The following is a 15,165-nucleotide window of genomic DNA, read 5'->3' as shown; positions in this document are numbered from 1 at the left end:
ATAACTAAAAATCTTTACATGACTTAAACAAACTGTATATACAGATGTGTACAACATCAGTCACTTTAAACTTAAAACATATACATCATGTTTCACACATGTCACAGGTGCAAGTAGGAGACAGCTTACTGGTTTGAAAATAAATGTTTCTCGTCTAAGCCAAGTGGTGATGCTGTCCAGTAATACTTTCTCCTCTTTATCTCCTACAGACCCTCAACAGAACCCACTTCTTAATGACAACACTTCCAACTACCAAGATCCCGGCTCCAGATGACATCATTCCCGGTTCCCAACCTACCTCTTCCTGTCACCAACATATATATCCACCATCTTTCCTATCTATATCAGTCCCATTTTGAACTCGTGGTCTGTAAAGACATCATTCTTTTTTGGATATTTTCAAGTATTTGGGGTACGAATACTCAAAACCTTTTTGCATGGTCCCTGCCTGTTATAACACATGATAAAGTGTGATAGGTTTTTTTCAACCATGCTGTATTCCATGATTTTTTCACCCACCTGGATCTGTGTTGTTCAGAAGTAATCTGATCAGATGTTAGATAATGGATTGGATCAAATTTTTAAAATGAGTTTCTGATGGATTACGTAATCCAATCTTGTTTGTAATCTAGATCAAACCCTCAATTAGCGATGTTCAAAACCTTTTAGTAGAATTGGGATAACTTCCATCCATCCTCTTCCGCTTATCCGAGGTCGGGTCGCGGGGGCAGCAGCTTGAACAGAGATACCCAGACTTCCCTCACCCCGGCCACTTCATCTAGCTCTTCTGGGAGAATCCCAAGGCGTTCCCAGGCCAGCCGGGAGACATAGTCCCTCCAGCGTCTCCTGGGTCTTCCCCGGCGCCTCCTCCCGGTTGGACGTGCCCAGAACACCTCACCAGGGAGGCGTCCAGGAGGCATACTGATCAGATGCCCGAGCCACCTCATCTGACTCCTCTCGATGCAGAGGAGCAGCGGCTCTACTCTGAGCCCCTCCCGGATGACTGAGCTTCTCACCCTATCTTTAAGGGAGAGCCCAGACACCCTACGGAGGAAACTCATTTCAGCCGCTTGTATTCACAATCTCGTTCTTTCAGTCACTACCCATAGCTCATGACCATAGGTGAGGGTAGGAACATAGATCGACTGGTAAATTGAGAGCTTTGCCTTACGGCTCAGCTCCTTTTTCACCACGACAGACCCATGCAGAGCCCGCATCACTGCGGACGCCGCACCAATCCGCCTGTCGATCTCACGCTCCATTCTTCCCTCACTCGTGAACAAGACCCCGAGATACTTGAACTCCTCCACTCGAGGCAGGATCTCGCTCCCAATCCTGAGAGGGCACTCCACCCTTTTCCGGCTGAGGACCATGGTCTCGGATTTGGAGGTGCTGATTCCCATCCCAGCCGCTTAACACTCAGCTGCGAACCAATCCAGAGAGAGCTGAAGATCACGGCCTGACATCTGTAAAAAGCAGTGACCCAATCCTGAGTCCACCAAACCGGACCCCTTCAACACCCTGGCTGCGCCTAGAAATTCTGTCCATAAAAGTTATGAACAGAATCGGTGACAAAGGGCAGCCCTGGCCGAGTCCAACTCTCACTGGAAACGGGTTCGACTTACTACCAGCAATACGGACCAAGCTCTGACACTGGTTGTACAGGGACCGGTTGTACAGGGACAGCCCTTATCAGGGGGTCCGGTACCCCATACTCCTGGAGCACCCCCCACAGGATTTCCCAAGGGACACGGTCGAACGCCTTTTCCAAGTCCACAAAACACATGTAGACTGGTTGGGCAAACTCCCATGCACCCTCCAGGACTCTGCTAAGGGTGTAGAGCTGGTCCACTGTTCCTCCTGAATCCGAGGTTCGACTATCCGATGGCCCCTCCTCTCCAAAACCCCCGAATAGACTTTTCCAGGGAGGCTGAGGAGTGTGATTCCTCTGTAGTTGGAACACACCCTCCGGTCCCCCTTCTTAAAGAGGGGGACCACCACCCCGGTCTGCCAATCCAGAGGCACGGTCACTGATGTCCATGCGATGTTGCAGAGACGAGTCAACCAAGACAGCCCTACAACATCCAGAGCCTTGAGGAACTCCAGGCGTATCTCATCCACCCCCGGGCCCCTGTCACCAAGTAGTTTTCTGACCACCTCGGTGACCTCAGTCCCAGAGATGGGGGAGCCCACCTCAGAGTCCCCAGGCTCTGCTTCCTCATTGGAAGGCATGTTAGTGGGATTGAGGAGGTTTTCGAAGTACTCCCCCCACCAAACCCACAGTCCCGAGTCGAGGTCAGCAGCAGACCATCCCCACCATATACAGTGTTGACACTGCACTGCTTCCCCCTCCTGAGACGCCGGATGGTGGACCAGAATCTCCTCAAAGCCGTCCGAAAGTCATTCTCCATGGCCTCCCCAAACTCCTCCCATGCCCGAGTTTTTGCCTCAGCAACCACCGAAGCCGCATTCCGCTTGGCCTGCCGGTACCTATTAGCTGCCTCCAGAGTCCCACAGGAGAAAAGGGACCGGTAGGACTCCTTCTTCAGCTTAACAGCATCCCTCACCGCCGGTGTCCACCAAAGGGTTTGGGGATTGCCGCCACGACAGGCACCGACCACCTTACGGCCACAGCTCCGGTCAGCCGCCTCAACAATAGAGGCACGGAACATGGCCCATTTGGACTCAATGTCCCCCACCTGCCTCGGGACATGGTCGAAGTTCTGCCGGAGGTGGGAGTTGAAGCTACTTCTGACAGGGGGCTCTGCCAGACGTTCCCAGCAGACCCTCACAACACGTTTGGACCTACCAGGCCTGACCAGCATCCTCCCCCACCATCAAAGCCAACTCACCACCAGGTGATGATCAGTTGACAGCTCCGCCCCTCTCTTCACCCGAGTGTCCAAGACATGTGACCGCAAATCCGACGACACGACCACAAAGTCGATCATCGAACTGAGGCCTAGGGTGTCCTGGTGCCAAGTGCACATATGAACACCCATATGCTTGAACATGGTGTTTGTTATGGACAATCCGTGATGAGCACAGAAGTCCAATAACAAAACACCACTCGAGTTCAGATCGGGGGGGGGCCATTCCTCCCAATCACACCCTTCCAGGTCTCACTGTCATTGCCCACGTGAGCATTGAAGTCTCCCAGCAGTACGAGGGAGTCCCCAGAAGGTATGCCCTCTAGCACCCCCTCCAGGGACTCCAAAAAGGGTGGGTACTCCGAACTGCTGTTCGGTGCATACGCACAAACAACAGTTAGGACCTGTCCCCCCACCCAAAGGCGGAGGGAGGCTACCCTCTCATCCACCGGGGTAAACCCCAATGTACAGGCTCCAAGTCGGGGGGCAATAAGTATGGCCACACCCACTCGGCGCCACTCACCGGGGGCAATTCCAAGGTGGTACAGAGTCCAGCCCCTTTGAAGGAAGATTGGTTCCAGAGTCCAAGCTGTGTGTCGAGGTGAGCCCGACTATATCTAGCCGGAACCTCTCAACTTCGCACACAAGCTCAGGCTCCTTCCCCTTCAGAGAGGTGACATTCCACGTCCCAAGAGCCAGCTTCTGTAGCCGAGGATCAGACCGCCAAGGTCCCCGCCTTCGGCCACCACCCAACTCACACTGCACCCGACCTCCTTGGCCCCTCCCATAGGTGGTGAGCCGATGGGAAGGGGGACCCATGTTGCTTTTCGGGCTGTGCCCGGCCGAGCCCCATGGGTGCAAGCCTGGCCACCAGGCGCTCGCCATCGAGCCCCACCTCCAGGCCTGGCTCCACAGGGGGGGCCCTGGTGACCCGCGTCCGGGCAAGGGAAAATGCCGTCCAAATTTTTTATTCATCATAGGATGTTGTGTTGAATCGCACTTTGTATCATCCCTCACCTAGGACCAGTTTGCCTTTGGTGGCCCTACCAGGGGCATAAAGCTCCGGACAACAGAGCTCCTAGGATCATTGGGACATGCAAACCCCTCCACCACGATAAGGTGGCGGTTCGAGGAGGGGTGGGATAACTTTTATCCAAAAAATCAGGGTTATTCTAATTCAAGCCTTAGGGTGGAATCAGGGTAGGCTTCAGGAACAAAAGTGTAATTTAAATTGGTCAAATAAACAAAATTGTTATCATGTACTATATACAGTAGACCCCCGTGAAGTCGCGGTTCAGAGTTTGCGGCCTCAGTCATTTGCGGATTTTTCCTTAGAACCTATCTAATAATTGTTAGCAGAAACCGCAAATATCCTCCGCAATTTTTATGGCTTTTAAAGTGGCAATACCGTACTGTAGAGAGGACAGGAACCAACTGTAGAGGAAAATGCAGCTTGGGATGGTGAAAGTAGCCAATAGAATTTGAAACTACAACTTCCAGGAGTCCCCGCAGTGGCTCCGATTGGTCTTCTGCTGAGGGTGCTGGAGCTGTAGGGGTCAAAGGATGTCAGCACGGCTTTTAAAAAAGGGGCGGGTGACCAAATGCAAAAAAAAAATTTTTGTAATTTGTGTTTCAAGTTCCTGTCTGTCTGCCTGCCTTTGGGTTACCTGTACTTATTCGTTTTGTCCTGGATTGTTTCATGATTGGCGTCTAAATTGTCTGCCGTCTGCCTGTGTACATGAGGACTGTAAGTGGATTCATGGACATCCTAAAAAGAAAGGAGCGCTCCTGAACCCGTCCACCTGTCTTCACCATTTCAGGAACTAGCGGTAGGACTATCTTTACATTCCCATTCAAAGTGCGGATCTCTGGACTATCTATTTTCATCATTACATTTCATCCGTTGCCATTTTTCATGAACGCTATTCACGATTTACTGTGTGTGTTTTCTTTGTGCTTTGTTGTATTTAATGTGTAATGGCCGTAAGGGGAACAGGGGTGGTATCGTTGTTTGCATTTGCTTTCATTACATTCTTTATTTGCTGTTTGATTACCAGTTTGCTTTGTTTGTGTCTCCGTTTGTGTGTGCGGGTCGGACCAAAAATGGGTGCGTCCCTGGAATCTCCACCATAAAAATAAATAAATCGCTGTCTTCTTGATGGTGTGAATCTTAGCGGCACCAGACCGCTACAGTGTTATTCATTTTTCCTTGCTGCTGATTGACTGTGATGCATCTCCAGCTGAGTGTTCTTGTGTTTTCCGTTTTGTTTCTCTGAACCCTTAAACCGCCACAACCGGCTATAGTCGTTTCCCAGTGCCATTTGCAAGCACGCAGGAGCTGATTAATCAGTGCCGTACATTCGAGCAGCCAGCTCATGACCACTGACAGCCCCTTGTGAGCAGAGGGTCTGAACGCACCCCTAGAAGACATGGACGCTCCTTAAAAAACGCTGACAGACTACTTTCACATTGCTCCCTTACTTGCTGGGCTTACTTGCGGCTGCTCTGTCGCGTGATATGTTTCTCGTGCGACACTACGCATACTTAAAAGCCTGAACAGCACCTGTCCTTTTTGGCTGATTGCTTTGTTTCTCTCTCCTCCCCCAGATATCATCTGCTCCTGTTGCAGGTCCCACTCCCATTGTTCTCTCCTATGATGTTTGCCTATTCTTTAATCGAGAACTAACTGCATACTGAGCTCGTTTTACTTCTGAAAGAGACATGTTTGTTTAAAGTGTTTGAATAAAGTTCCTGTCTCCACAATCTCTTGTGTTTCTGTGCAATTCTGTGACCCAAGCGTGACACCCTGCAGCCTCACTGTCCCTGGGATTAAGCCGCTGTACTAGACTAGCATGCAAGCATCAGCGTTTACCTGTGTGTGCTTGCGTGCAGCCAGTTCAAGCGCAGTTGGCTCGGTGATTTCATCCAAGGCATCAGTTACACCTTGTAAATATTGTTCCAGTAGTTTTTTAAATAGTTTTTACAGTTCATTAGCAGTGTGTAAAATGATCAGTGTTGCAGTAATTGAGATGCTCTTTGCATGAAAAAAAATGTGTTCCATTAAAATTTCATTTTTTCTTTGTGAATTGTGACGTTTACTTAAAGTGCAGCAAAAAAGTATTTGCCGTCCAGGGATGCATTAACCCCCAAGTATGTGGCAGTTTAAGGCTTAAAGCCCCAAGATGCCATTGAAACGCCCTGCACCTTCTAAGGTTTCTGGCAATGAAAATGCACTTGCATGAATTACAGTACATATAGCGGTAACATTAGTGTTTTACATTCTAGCACTGCGGGAGACATAGCAGTACAGTACTGTAAAGTATGCATGTTTACCTTTACATTCTTTTTTCAGGTAATGTATTAATCTGAGTTTGAAATTAAATTAAAGTGTTTTGGGGGCATATTTAGGGTTTAAACTATAAAAATAGAAATTTTTTTTTAACCACATCCAAAATTCGTGGTTTTTCACAATTCGCAAGTACTCTAGGAACGTAACCCCCGTGAAATTTGGGGGTGTACTGTACACATTTACTTATTTATATTTTGCACCTGATTTATTTACCATTACAGTGATAAAGAAGATAAAGTAAAAAATAGGCTATTACACCTTTCAGAACAGTAAGGTAAAAAAAATTATTTCGTCCCCCTAAAATAATTCTCCAAATAGCTGTCAAAATCAAAAGTTATTCAATTTGAACTTTCATTTCATACTTTATATTAATTACAATGACAAAAAAAAATAGTAATGGCATCCTTTAATGTCCAGTCAGTCATTCTCAGGGAAAGCTGGAGGTGTGTCTGAGTTTTCAGCAGGCTCTGGTGCATCATAAACATCTTCACAGAGATGGACATTCCACTTGTTAGCAATATTATACAAGATAAAACAGGCAAATATTATGTTGCATACTCATTGTGGTTCTACACGCAAGTAGTTAATGCATGCAGAGCACCTTTTCAGAACTCCATTTAAACACTCAATAGCACATCTTGTTCTGCAAAGAGCAGTGTTCAAGCATGCCTGATTAGGTGTGTATTGTGCAAGAAAAGGGGTCCCCAGCCATGGTAGGAGTGGATAGACAATGTCTCTTAATATGGAGCTCTCTGTATAGAGCACTTTCTCTCAGGATACGTGCATCATTGACAAACCCAGGCCACTTCACAACACAGTTTGTGATTATGAGGTCAGCATCACTCATTAGTTTTATGTTTATACTGTGCTTCCCCTGTTGATGTACTCCCACTCTCTCTCATGGGTTGCTTGTATATACACGAGTGCTTTAGATAACCCCAATAGTGCTATGCATGTTCCTCAAAAGTAAGAACTTGCGTTTGTTCTAAAAAGTTACTGCTCAGACTGGCCAAAGTGATTGACACAGCTTTCACCACATCACTCACAGTTGATTTGTTCGATTTTATACTGTATATAAACACTTAAACATCAATTAGCTGATGTGGTTCAGCTTGTTTTCTGTTAATCAATCATAATCATGGTCTATAAATTCTGTTCACCACACCAACAAGATGGAACCATCCTAATTTCACATGCACTGCTGGAGGGTGTTAGGTGTCATTATGCCTCAACAGTAGGACATTTTAATTCTATTAAGGGTGTGGAGCTAACTATGAAGAAGAAAAAAGACATTTGGGATAAAATCACCCAGAATATGAATGCCACAGAGTCTGGCCAGAAGAGGACCATCGATCAAGTAAAATTTAGATGGAAGAATCTGAAGGCCAAAGCAACCAATGGCCAGGCAGAAGCAAAAAACACCCATAGAGGCAACAAGCCAAATAGTAGAGGTGAATACACTGATTTGGTTATTAACATTACTGGGTGGGGAAACTCACAAGCTCTATAAGGGATTCAGAAAGTTGCAGGGGATGGTGAGCCCAAAAATGAAAAGGAAAGCAAGCCAGTTCCTCCTAATGCAGAGGAAACAATCATTCTTGATCTCTCAGCTCTGTTAGAGTGAAAGAAGGTGGATCCTCATTGGTAGAGACAGAAGCTACTGCCAAAGGAGCTCAAAAAAGAGGCTTGAAGCATTATTACATAGACAGACAGACAGACACTTTATTAATCCCAAGGGGAAATTCACATACTCCAGCAGCAGCATACTGATAAGGACAATATTAAATTAAAGAGTGGTAACAATGCAGGTATACAGACAGACAATATCTTTGTATAATGTTAACGTTTACCCCCCCGGGTGGAACTGAAGAGTCGCATACTGTGGGGGAGGAACAATCTCCTCAGTCTGTCAATGGAGCAGGACAGTGACAGCAGTCTGTCACTGAAGCTGCTCCTCTGTCTGGAGATGATACTATTTAGTGGATGCAGTGGATTCTCCATGATTGACAGGAGCCTGCTCAGTGCCCGTCGCTCTGCCACAGATGTAAAAATGTCCAGCTCCATGCCTACAATAGAGCCTGCCTTCCTCACCAGTTTGTCCAGGAGTGAGGCGTCTCTCTTCTTTATGCTGCCTCCCCAGCACACCACTGCATCGCCACAACCATCTGATAGAACATCTGCAGCATCTTATTGCAGATGTTGAAGGATGCCAGCCTTCTAAGGAAGTATAATCGGCTCTGTCTTTTCTTACACAGAGCATCAGTACTGGCAGTCCAGTCCAATTTATCATCCAGCTGCACTCCCAGGTATTTATAGGTCTGCACCCTCTGCACACAGTCACCTCTGATGATCACGGGGTCCATGAGGGGCCTGGGCGTCCTAAAATCCACCACCAGCTCCTTGGTTTTGCTGGTGTTCAGTTGTGGGTGGTTTGAGTCACACCATTTAACAAAGTCCATGATTAGGTTCCTGTACTCCTCCTCCTGCCCACTCCTGATGTAGCCCACGACAGCAGTGTCATCAGCAAACTTTTGCACATGGCAGGACTCCGAGTTGTATTGGAAGTCCGATGTATATGTAGATCCCCCAAACTATGCGACTCTTTAATTCCACCAGGGGGGGTAAACGTTAATATTTAACATTATACATAGTTATTGTCTGTTTTTTTTTTTTTTTTTTACCTGTATTATTACCATTCTTTAATTTAATATTATTTATTGTATCAGTATGCTGCTGCTGAAGAATGTGAATTTCCCATTGGGATTAATAAAGTATCTATCTATCTATCTATCTATCTATAGGCTGAACAGGACTGGAGAAAGTACAGTCCCCTGCAGCGCTCCTGTGTTGCTGACCACAATGTCAGACCTGTAGTTCCCGAGACGCACATACTGAGGTCTGTCTTTAAGATAGACCACGATCCATGCTACCAGGTATGAATCTAATCCCATCTCTGCCAGCTTGTCCATAAGGAGCAGAGGTTGGATGGTGTTGAAGGCGCTAGAGAAGTCCAAAAACATAATTCTTACAGCACCACTGTCTCTGTCCAAGTGGGAGAGGGATCGGTGTAGCATATAGATGATGGCATCCTCTGCTCCCACCTTCTCCTGGTATGCGAACTGCAGAGGGTCGAGAGCATGGTGGACCTGTGGCCCCAGGTGGTGAAGCAGCAGACGCTCCATGGTCTTCATCACATGTGACGTCAGAGCAACAGGCCGGAAGTCATTCAGCTCACCTGGATGTGATACCTTTGGGACTGGGGTGATGCCAAAGCCTCGAGACTCTCCTCTGTTCCAGGCTCAGGTTGAAGATGCGCTGTTGAGGACTCCCCAGCTCCAACGCACAGGCCTTCAGCAGTTGTGGCAATACTCCATCTGGACCCGCTGCTTTGCTAGCACAAAGTCTCCTCAGCTCTCTGTTTACCTGGGCTGCTGTAATTGTGGGTTGGGGTAAACTCTCACCTATGTTGGTATCAGCAGAAGGATGGGTGGAGGGTGCAGTACTGAATTGCTGAAGATTATTTTAAGCTTAAAGACTGTTAATGATTATATTTTCGGCAGATAGTATTTAGAATTCAGCTGCAATAGATATCTCGTTGTTTTAATTCTCTAATGCCGCTGCGGGGTGGGGTTTGTTTTGTTCTGGACGTGCTCTGTCTCTTTGTATGTCAGAGGACCGGGACATCTCAAAGTGGGATCAAGTCTCAAGTGGGGAGGCAAAATGGGGGGGGGGGGGAGAGGGGTCAGGGGGGATAAAGGGGGGAGAGAAGGAGAGCAGGCTATATCTAATCTATTCTTCTAATCCTTATAACTATAAATATCAATGCAACAATAGGCTAAAATGCAATAACTCATGGGGAATTTTGAAATTAAGATTAAAACTGCCTCACTACTACTTAAGACTATAAAATGACATTAAAAAACTCAGAATCAATGTCTCCATGATGGGACAGTTAACTTTCTGTGCTGGAATGTTAAAGGCATGAATCACGAAATAAATAGAAAGAAAGTATGCTCTCACCTAACAGGCTTAAACGCTAAAATAGTATTTTTACAGGAGACCCACTTACTAAGCAAGGAACAGTTCAGACTACAAAAAGACTGTACTGGCCAAATGTTCCATTCCAGCTTTACAAAGAAAACTAGAGGGGTGGGAATTCTCATACACAGAACAGTTCCATTTGTAGCATCAGATGTAGTATCGGACCCTGAAGGGAGATATGTGATGGTCATGGGCAACTTATTTAACAGTAAAATGATTTTGATAAATGTCTATGCACCCAATGTTGATGATAAGGAATTCATGCAAAATCTATTTGCATCCATTCCCAATGTGAACACTCATAAAATTATAATGGCTGGGGACTTTAATTGTGTTTTAAATCCACTCGTAGATAGGACTCCTTTGACAGGGGGTACAACATCTAACACTGCAAAGACAATTACACAGTTCTTAAATAACCACAACTAATCAGACCCCTGGAGGTTTCTTAACCCAAACTCAAGAACATATTCATTCTACTCACCAGTGCATTATAGCTACTCAAGAATCGATTATTTTTTTATCTATATATATAATTCTCTAAGCTGCTGCCAGAGCGGCACGACACCCATGAAAGCACGCAGGAAGGAGCCATATATAGATTCTCTAAGCCGCCGCCAGAGCGGGCAAGACACCTATGAAAGCACGCAGGAAGGAGCCACGCCCACCAACTCTAAGACCATTGGATACAACGCCTCGGAAAACATGCTGTCATTTCTGTTTGTCTGTGCCACAGTCCACATGCAGCTCTGAGCCACGTTGACTTTTCATTAGTCAACCTCAGTGGAACCTTGGTTCACACAGAGGCAGCGCCAGAGAGAGACAGAGGCACACACACAGGCAGCGTGATTGAGAGAGCCGCGCACACACACAAGCAGCGCCAGAGAGAGACAGACGCACACACACAGGCAGCGCGAGAGAGAGAGACGTGCACACACACAGGCAGCGCCAGAGAGAGACAGAGGCACACACACAGGCAGCGTGATTGAGAGAGCCGCGCACACACACAAGCAGCGCCAGAGAGAGACAGACGCACACACACAGGCAGTGCGAGAGAGAGAGCCGCGCACACACACAGGCAGTGCGAGAGAGAGAGCCGCGCACACACACAGGCAGCGCCAGAGAGAGAGAGACAGAGGCATACACAGGCAGCCCGAGAGACAGAGCCGCGCACACACACAGGCAGCGCCACAGAGAGACAGATGCACACACACAGGCAGCGCGCGAGAGAGAGCCGCGCAATCCTTTAAAACTGAGGTTAAAACACAATGAAGAAAGCAGTCTTTAAAAACCAATAAGCCCTGTGCCTCTTTTTCATTAGCGTCTCACCTGCTTCACCGATGCAGGCCCTGCAACAGTCAAGACACTCTCTCAGCAGCTGACCTTCTCTGTGCCTGACTCCACTACTCTCAGTCGCCGGATTAAAAATGGCATTTTGTAGGGGAGCTATGGACCCGCTATACCACAGGAACACATTGCCTTCGAGCTTGCTCTTGCTCACTCTAACGTACCGGCTTTCTCTGTCTCCTCACTCGCTCGCACACTGCACAGGGGAGAAATGCCTGCAGCACGACTCCACCCGGAAACCGTTTCAGCCACACTTCCACGCCCCTCGCTACGCTGTGAGTGCGATGATTATTTATTTAAAAATGGCCTTCTGAAGGGGAGCTGTGGACCCGCTATACCACAGGATCACCTATGACATTGCCTTCACATTGTTTTCCTTTTATTTATGATCCCGTCAAGCAGATCAGACACCCAGACAAACAACACTGAATAATCAATAGCTGCAACCACTTTGCCCGCCCCAACTCCTCACCTGAGTCGGTTTCGTCTGTGTTCAGCAGTGTTTCCCAAACTCGGTCCTGGTGAACCCCTGTGGATGCAGGGTTTTGTTCCAACCAGATTCCTAATCATTAATGCCGGTGAAACTCATCAGGGATAAGTCGGTTTTTCAAACGCAGCCGTGTAGCAGATTAGTCTAGCAGGATGTAATAATCCGAGATGAATGCGCGGCCCCGAGCTGAGTGAAAAGCCAATGTATATTGAGTCTAGAAAACATGATCAGCAAGTCTTTGATAGGCTGCAACAAAATGATGAAAGAACGGGCGCATTTTTTTCTCACAAGCTGGGTGGGTGGGTGTTAGTTAGTTAATTAGTTACTCAAAGGATTTCAAGATTTAATATGCACAAGCGGTAACACTGCAAAAGCAGCCCAAACCAGAAAAGACGGCTGGCAAAAAGTGGCCGACAAACTAAATGCTAAGTAGTGTGCATTGTACTTAATGAATGCAGAGTTTCATTTCATATGTGTCAGATTAATTAGATAGACAGATAGACAGATACTTTATTAATCCCAAGGGGAAATTCACATTTAATATATTAAATATGCATGTAAATTCATATTTAATATGTCATAATTCCAGATTAAACGTGAGCACAAGGAGAACATGGAAACAGGTTAAAGTGAAGTACAAGAATATACTTCAAACTGGTAAATATTGGTATATGACTATTTAAAGAATTGCTGACATAAAGAATCATATAATATAAAAAAAACATTAATTCTAAAGCTAATAAGAAGGCAGGCAAGCAAAAAACAGGTGGAGGTCCATACGGTCCAGACCTAACCCCTGCAGAAGAGTTGGCTATCCAGCAAAATGCCCATCGTCCTGTTTTTGAGGGCATTCCAGGGCAAAGCTCCTCCTCAGAACCAGTGGCAGAATGCAGTGGTCACTTCATTTCAGGTAAAGGATGGTCATTGCATATATTTGTCATCGATGTGTGCCATAGGTATGTTTCATAAAGCCCTCTTTTTTGTTGGGTCAGTTGCAGGGAATGCCTGTGTCTGACCAATGAGATATTGACAAAGGTCAAATATTTGATGAAGACACTGTGTCTGATTATTCGGATCTGCGTACAATACAGTGCCCCAATCACATTTGGAAATCCTGGGTAATTAGAATGTTAGGCTGATTGTGAGATTCTTCATGGAACTGTGGGTGTTTTTGCCTGTGTGTTGCCTAACTGTAATGGCATGAAATGCCTCTTTTATTGTCTGCACGCGCAGGTGTCCAGGAAACACTATGAAAACCCGAAGGAAATATTTCAGAGCCAAACAGACTTTACGAATTGCCTGGCAAGCTGCACTTTTGGATAGATTTTCCGCATCGCGTACAGTATATAAAAAAGTGCTGCTTGCAAAAAACCTCAAAGCAATGCATACTGTCTGTGTGATTGTGAGAGCCCGACTTCGCCTAGTTTGACTTCGAATATAAGGTGCTAATAAATCTTTGAGGTACAATATTCCCCCTCGGCTAAAGCGGTATCTTTCGAAAAGAATTTCCTCCGGGAGCAATAAAGGATCTTGCCGATTGCGCGAAACCCTCTCTATATGAAATTCTCTTCTTATAATTTGCACACTGATATCAATTGGTCGCTCATTCATGAACGGTGTAGCCATGACTGAATGAATTCCATGCACTGACACTGACTGTGTGTGTGAGCTAATCCTTGTTTACATAGAACAAACCTGCTCCAAGCAGGTTTGAGGATTTGGATGTGTTGCTATGACAACACATCCAGAAAGAGTCTCGAAAAACCGACAGATCCAGGATCATGCCAAATCGTCAACAATTACATCCGGCTAAACGAGTAATCCACGTACGAAAAATACCCCCCTGTTCTTGGTATGCTTAACAAATATCTGCATTATTTAATGTTGTCTGCATTTTCATTGATATATCTAACAGATAAATACATTCTTTTTTTGCCAAAATTCATTGTCTTTGTGTTGTTGCAGAAAAATCTGATGTTATTATCGTTTCAGTTTTTGTGCACTTTCATATGCTACGAATTTGTACACACACATAGCACATTTATTTTTTGGTAGTATTATAATAGCAAGAGGTGCAAAGAATGATAAAACAAACTGAAAATGAAGTGTATATTCGCTCATAGTTATAGTATACAGGTCGATTTAAGGGTGTATTCACTTCACACTGGATTATTTTCTAGACACACAGAGCATTACAAACTTCTGATGTAGACAATATTTAAAAATCGTATGTAATTTCTAGAAAAAGAGTTTGAATCAATACATTTCCCAAGCTGTACCAACAAAGGTAAGTTGTCCGCATGTGTCACTGGTCTCTTAGATACTGCATGTTAAAGAAACAAGGCAGGCAAAAGAGCAAAATTAAAGGACAAACAAACAGCCAGCATTTTATATGTTGCATGTTTATCTGATTACATTACAACAACTGCAGACTCCATTGCATAGGCAAGGAAAATGCTGCAGGCCCAAATCCAGTAAGTAAGCAAAATGAAATAAAGATTACTTACAATTAATTGGAATGTATTAGGATGAAAAATAAATAAACTGCAAAAATGGAAACTTCTCAACTGTTATGTCTTGCTAAGAATCTGAGTGAAAAATCTGGTGGAACATAAACTGCAATACAGTAGCATCCCATAGAAGAGTTTTCCAGACCAGAACCACAAAGCAGCATTAAAATAAAACCAATGTGTTTTAAGAAGGAGTTCATTTACAAAAAGCAAATGCATAAAACAACAAAATCAAAGAAACAACTAAAATAGTAAACATATCAATAGATAAACCTTATCCTTTTTATAATTCATTGTACTCATGTAGTACAATTACTTTGTTATTACAATTTAAAATGTCTAATAAGTGGGAGTGTAATCATAACTCATAAGTACATCTGCTGTCTTTTTGAAGCTAATTTTATAGAATGCTATTTTTATCAAAAATATGCTGTAAAAATAATACTTAAGTGTCTCACTATAGTTTGCTGACATTTCTCTACTTCCTGCTATGTTTCATCCCTTGATTGCTGTTCAAAGGAAGCAATACCAGAGTCAACTTGCCTTTTGATCCCAGTA

The 15,165-nt window shown here is 45.2% G+C and overlaps 1 protein-coding gene across 9 annotated transcripts in view; it reads right to left on the bottom strand.

Moving 5' to 3' along the window:
* Positions 1-15,165, bottom strand: part of slc25a42 (solute carrier family 25 member 42) — a 54,775-nt gene that overhangs the window by 16,382 nt on the left and 23,228 nt on the right. The window lies entirely within an intron of this gene.

Source organism: Erpetoichthys calabaricus, chromosome 12 (genome assembly GCF_900747795.2).
Source record: "Erpetoichthys calabaricus chromosome 12, fErpCal1.3, whole genome shotgun sequence".
In the NCBI taxonomy this organism is placed as follows: Eukaryota; Metazoa; Chordata; class Cladistia; order Polypteriformes; family Polypteridae; genus Erpetoichthys; species Erpetoichthys calabaricus.
This window is presented reverse-complemented; position numbering and strand designations above follow the sequence as displayed.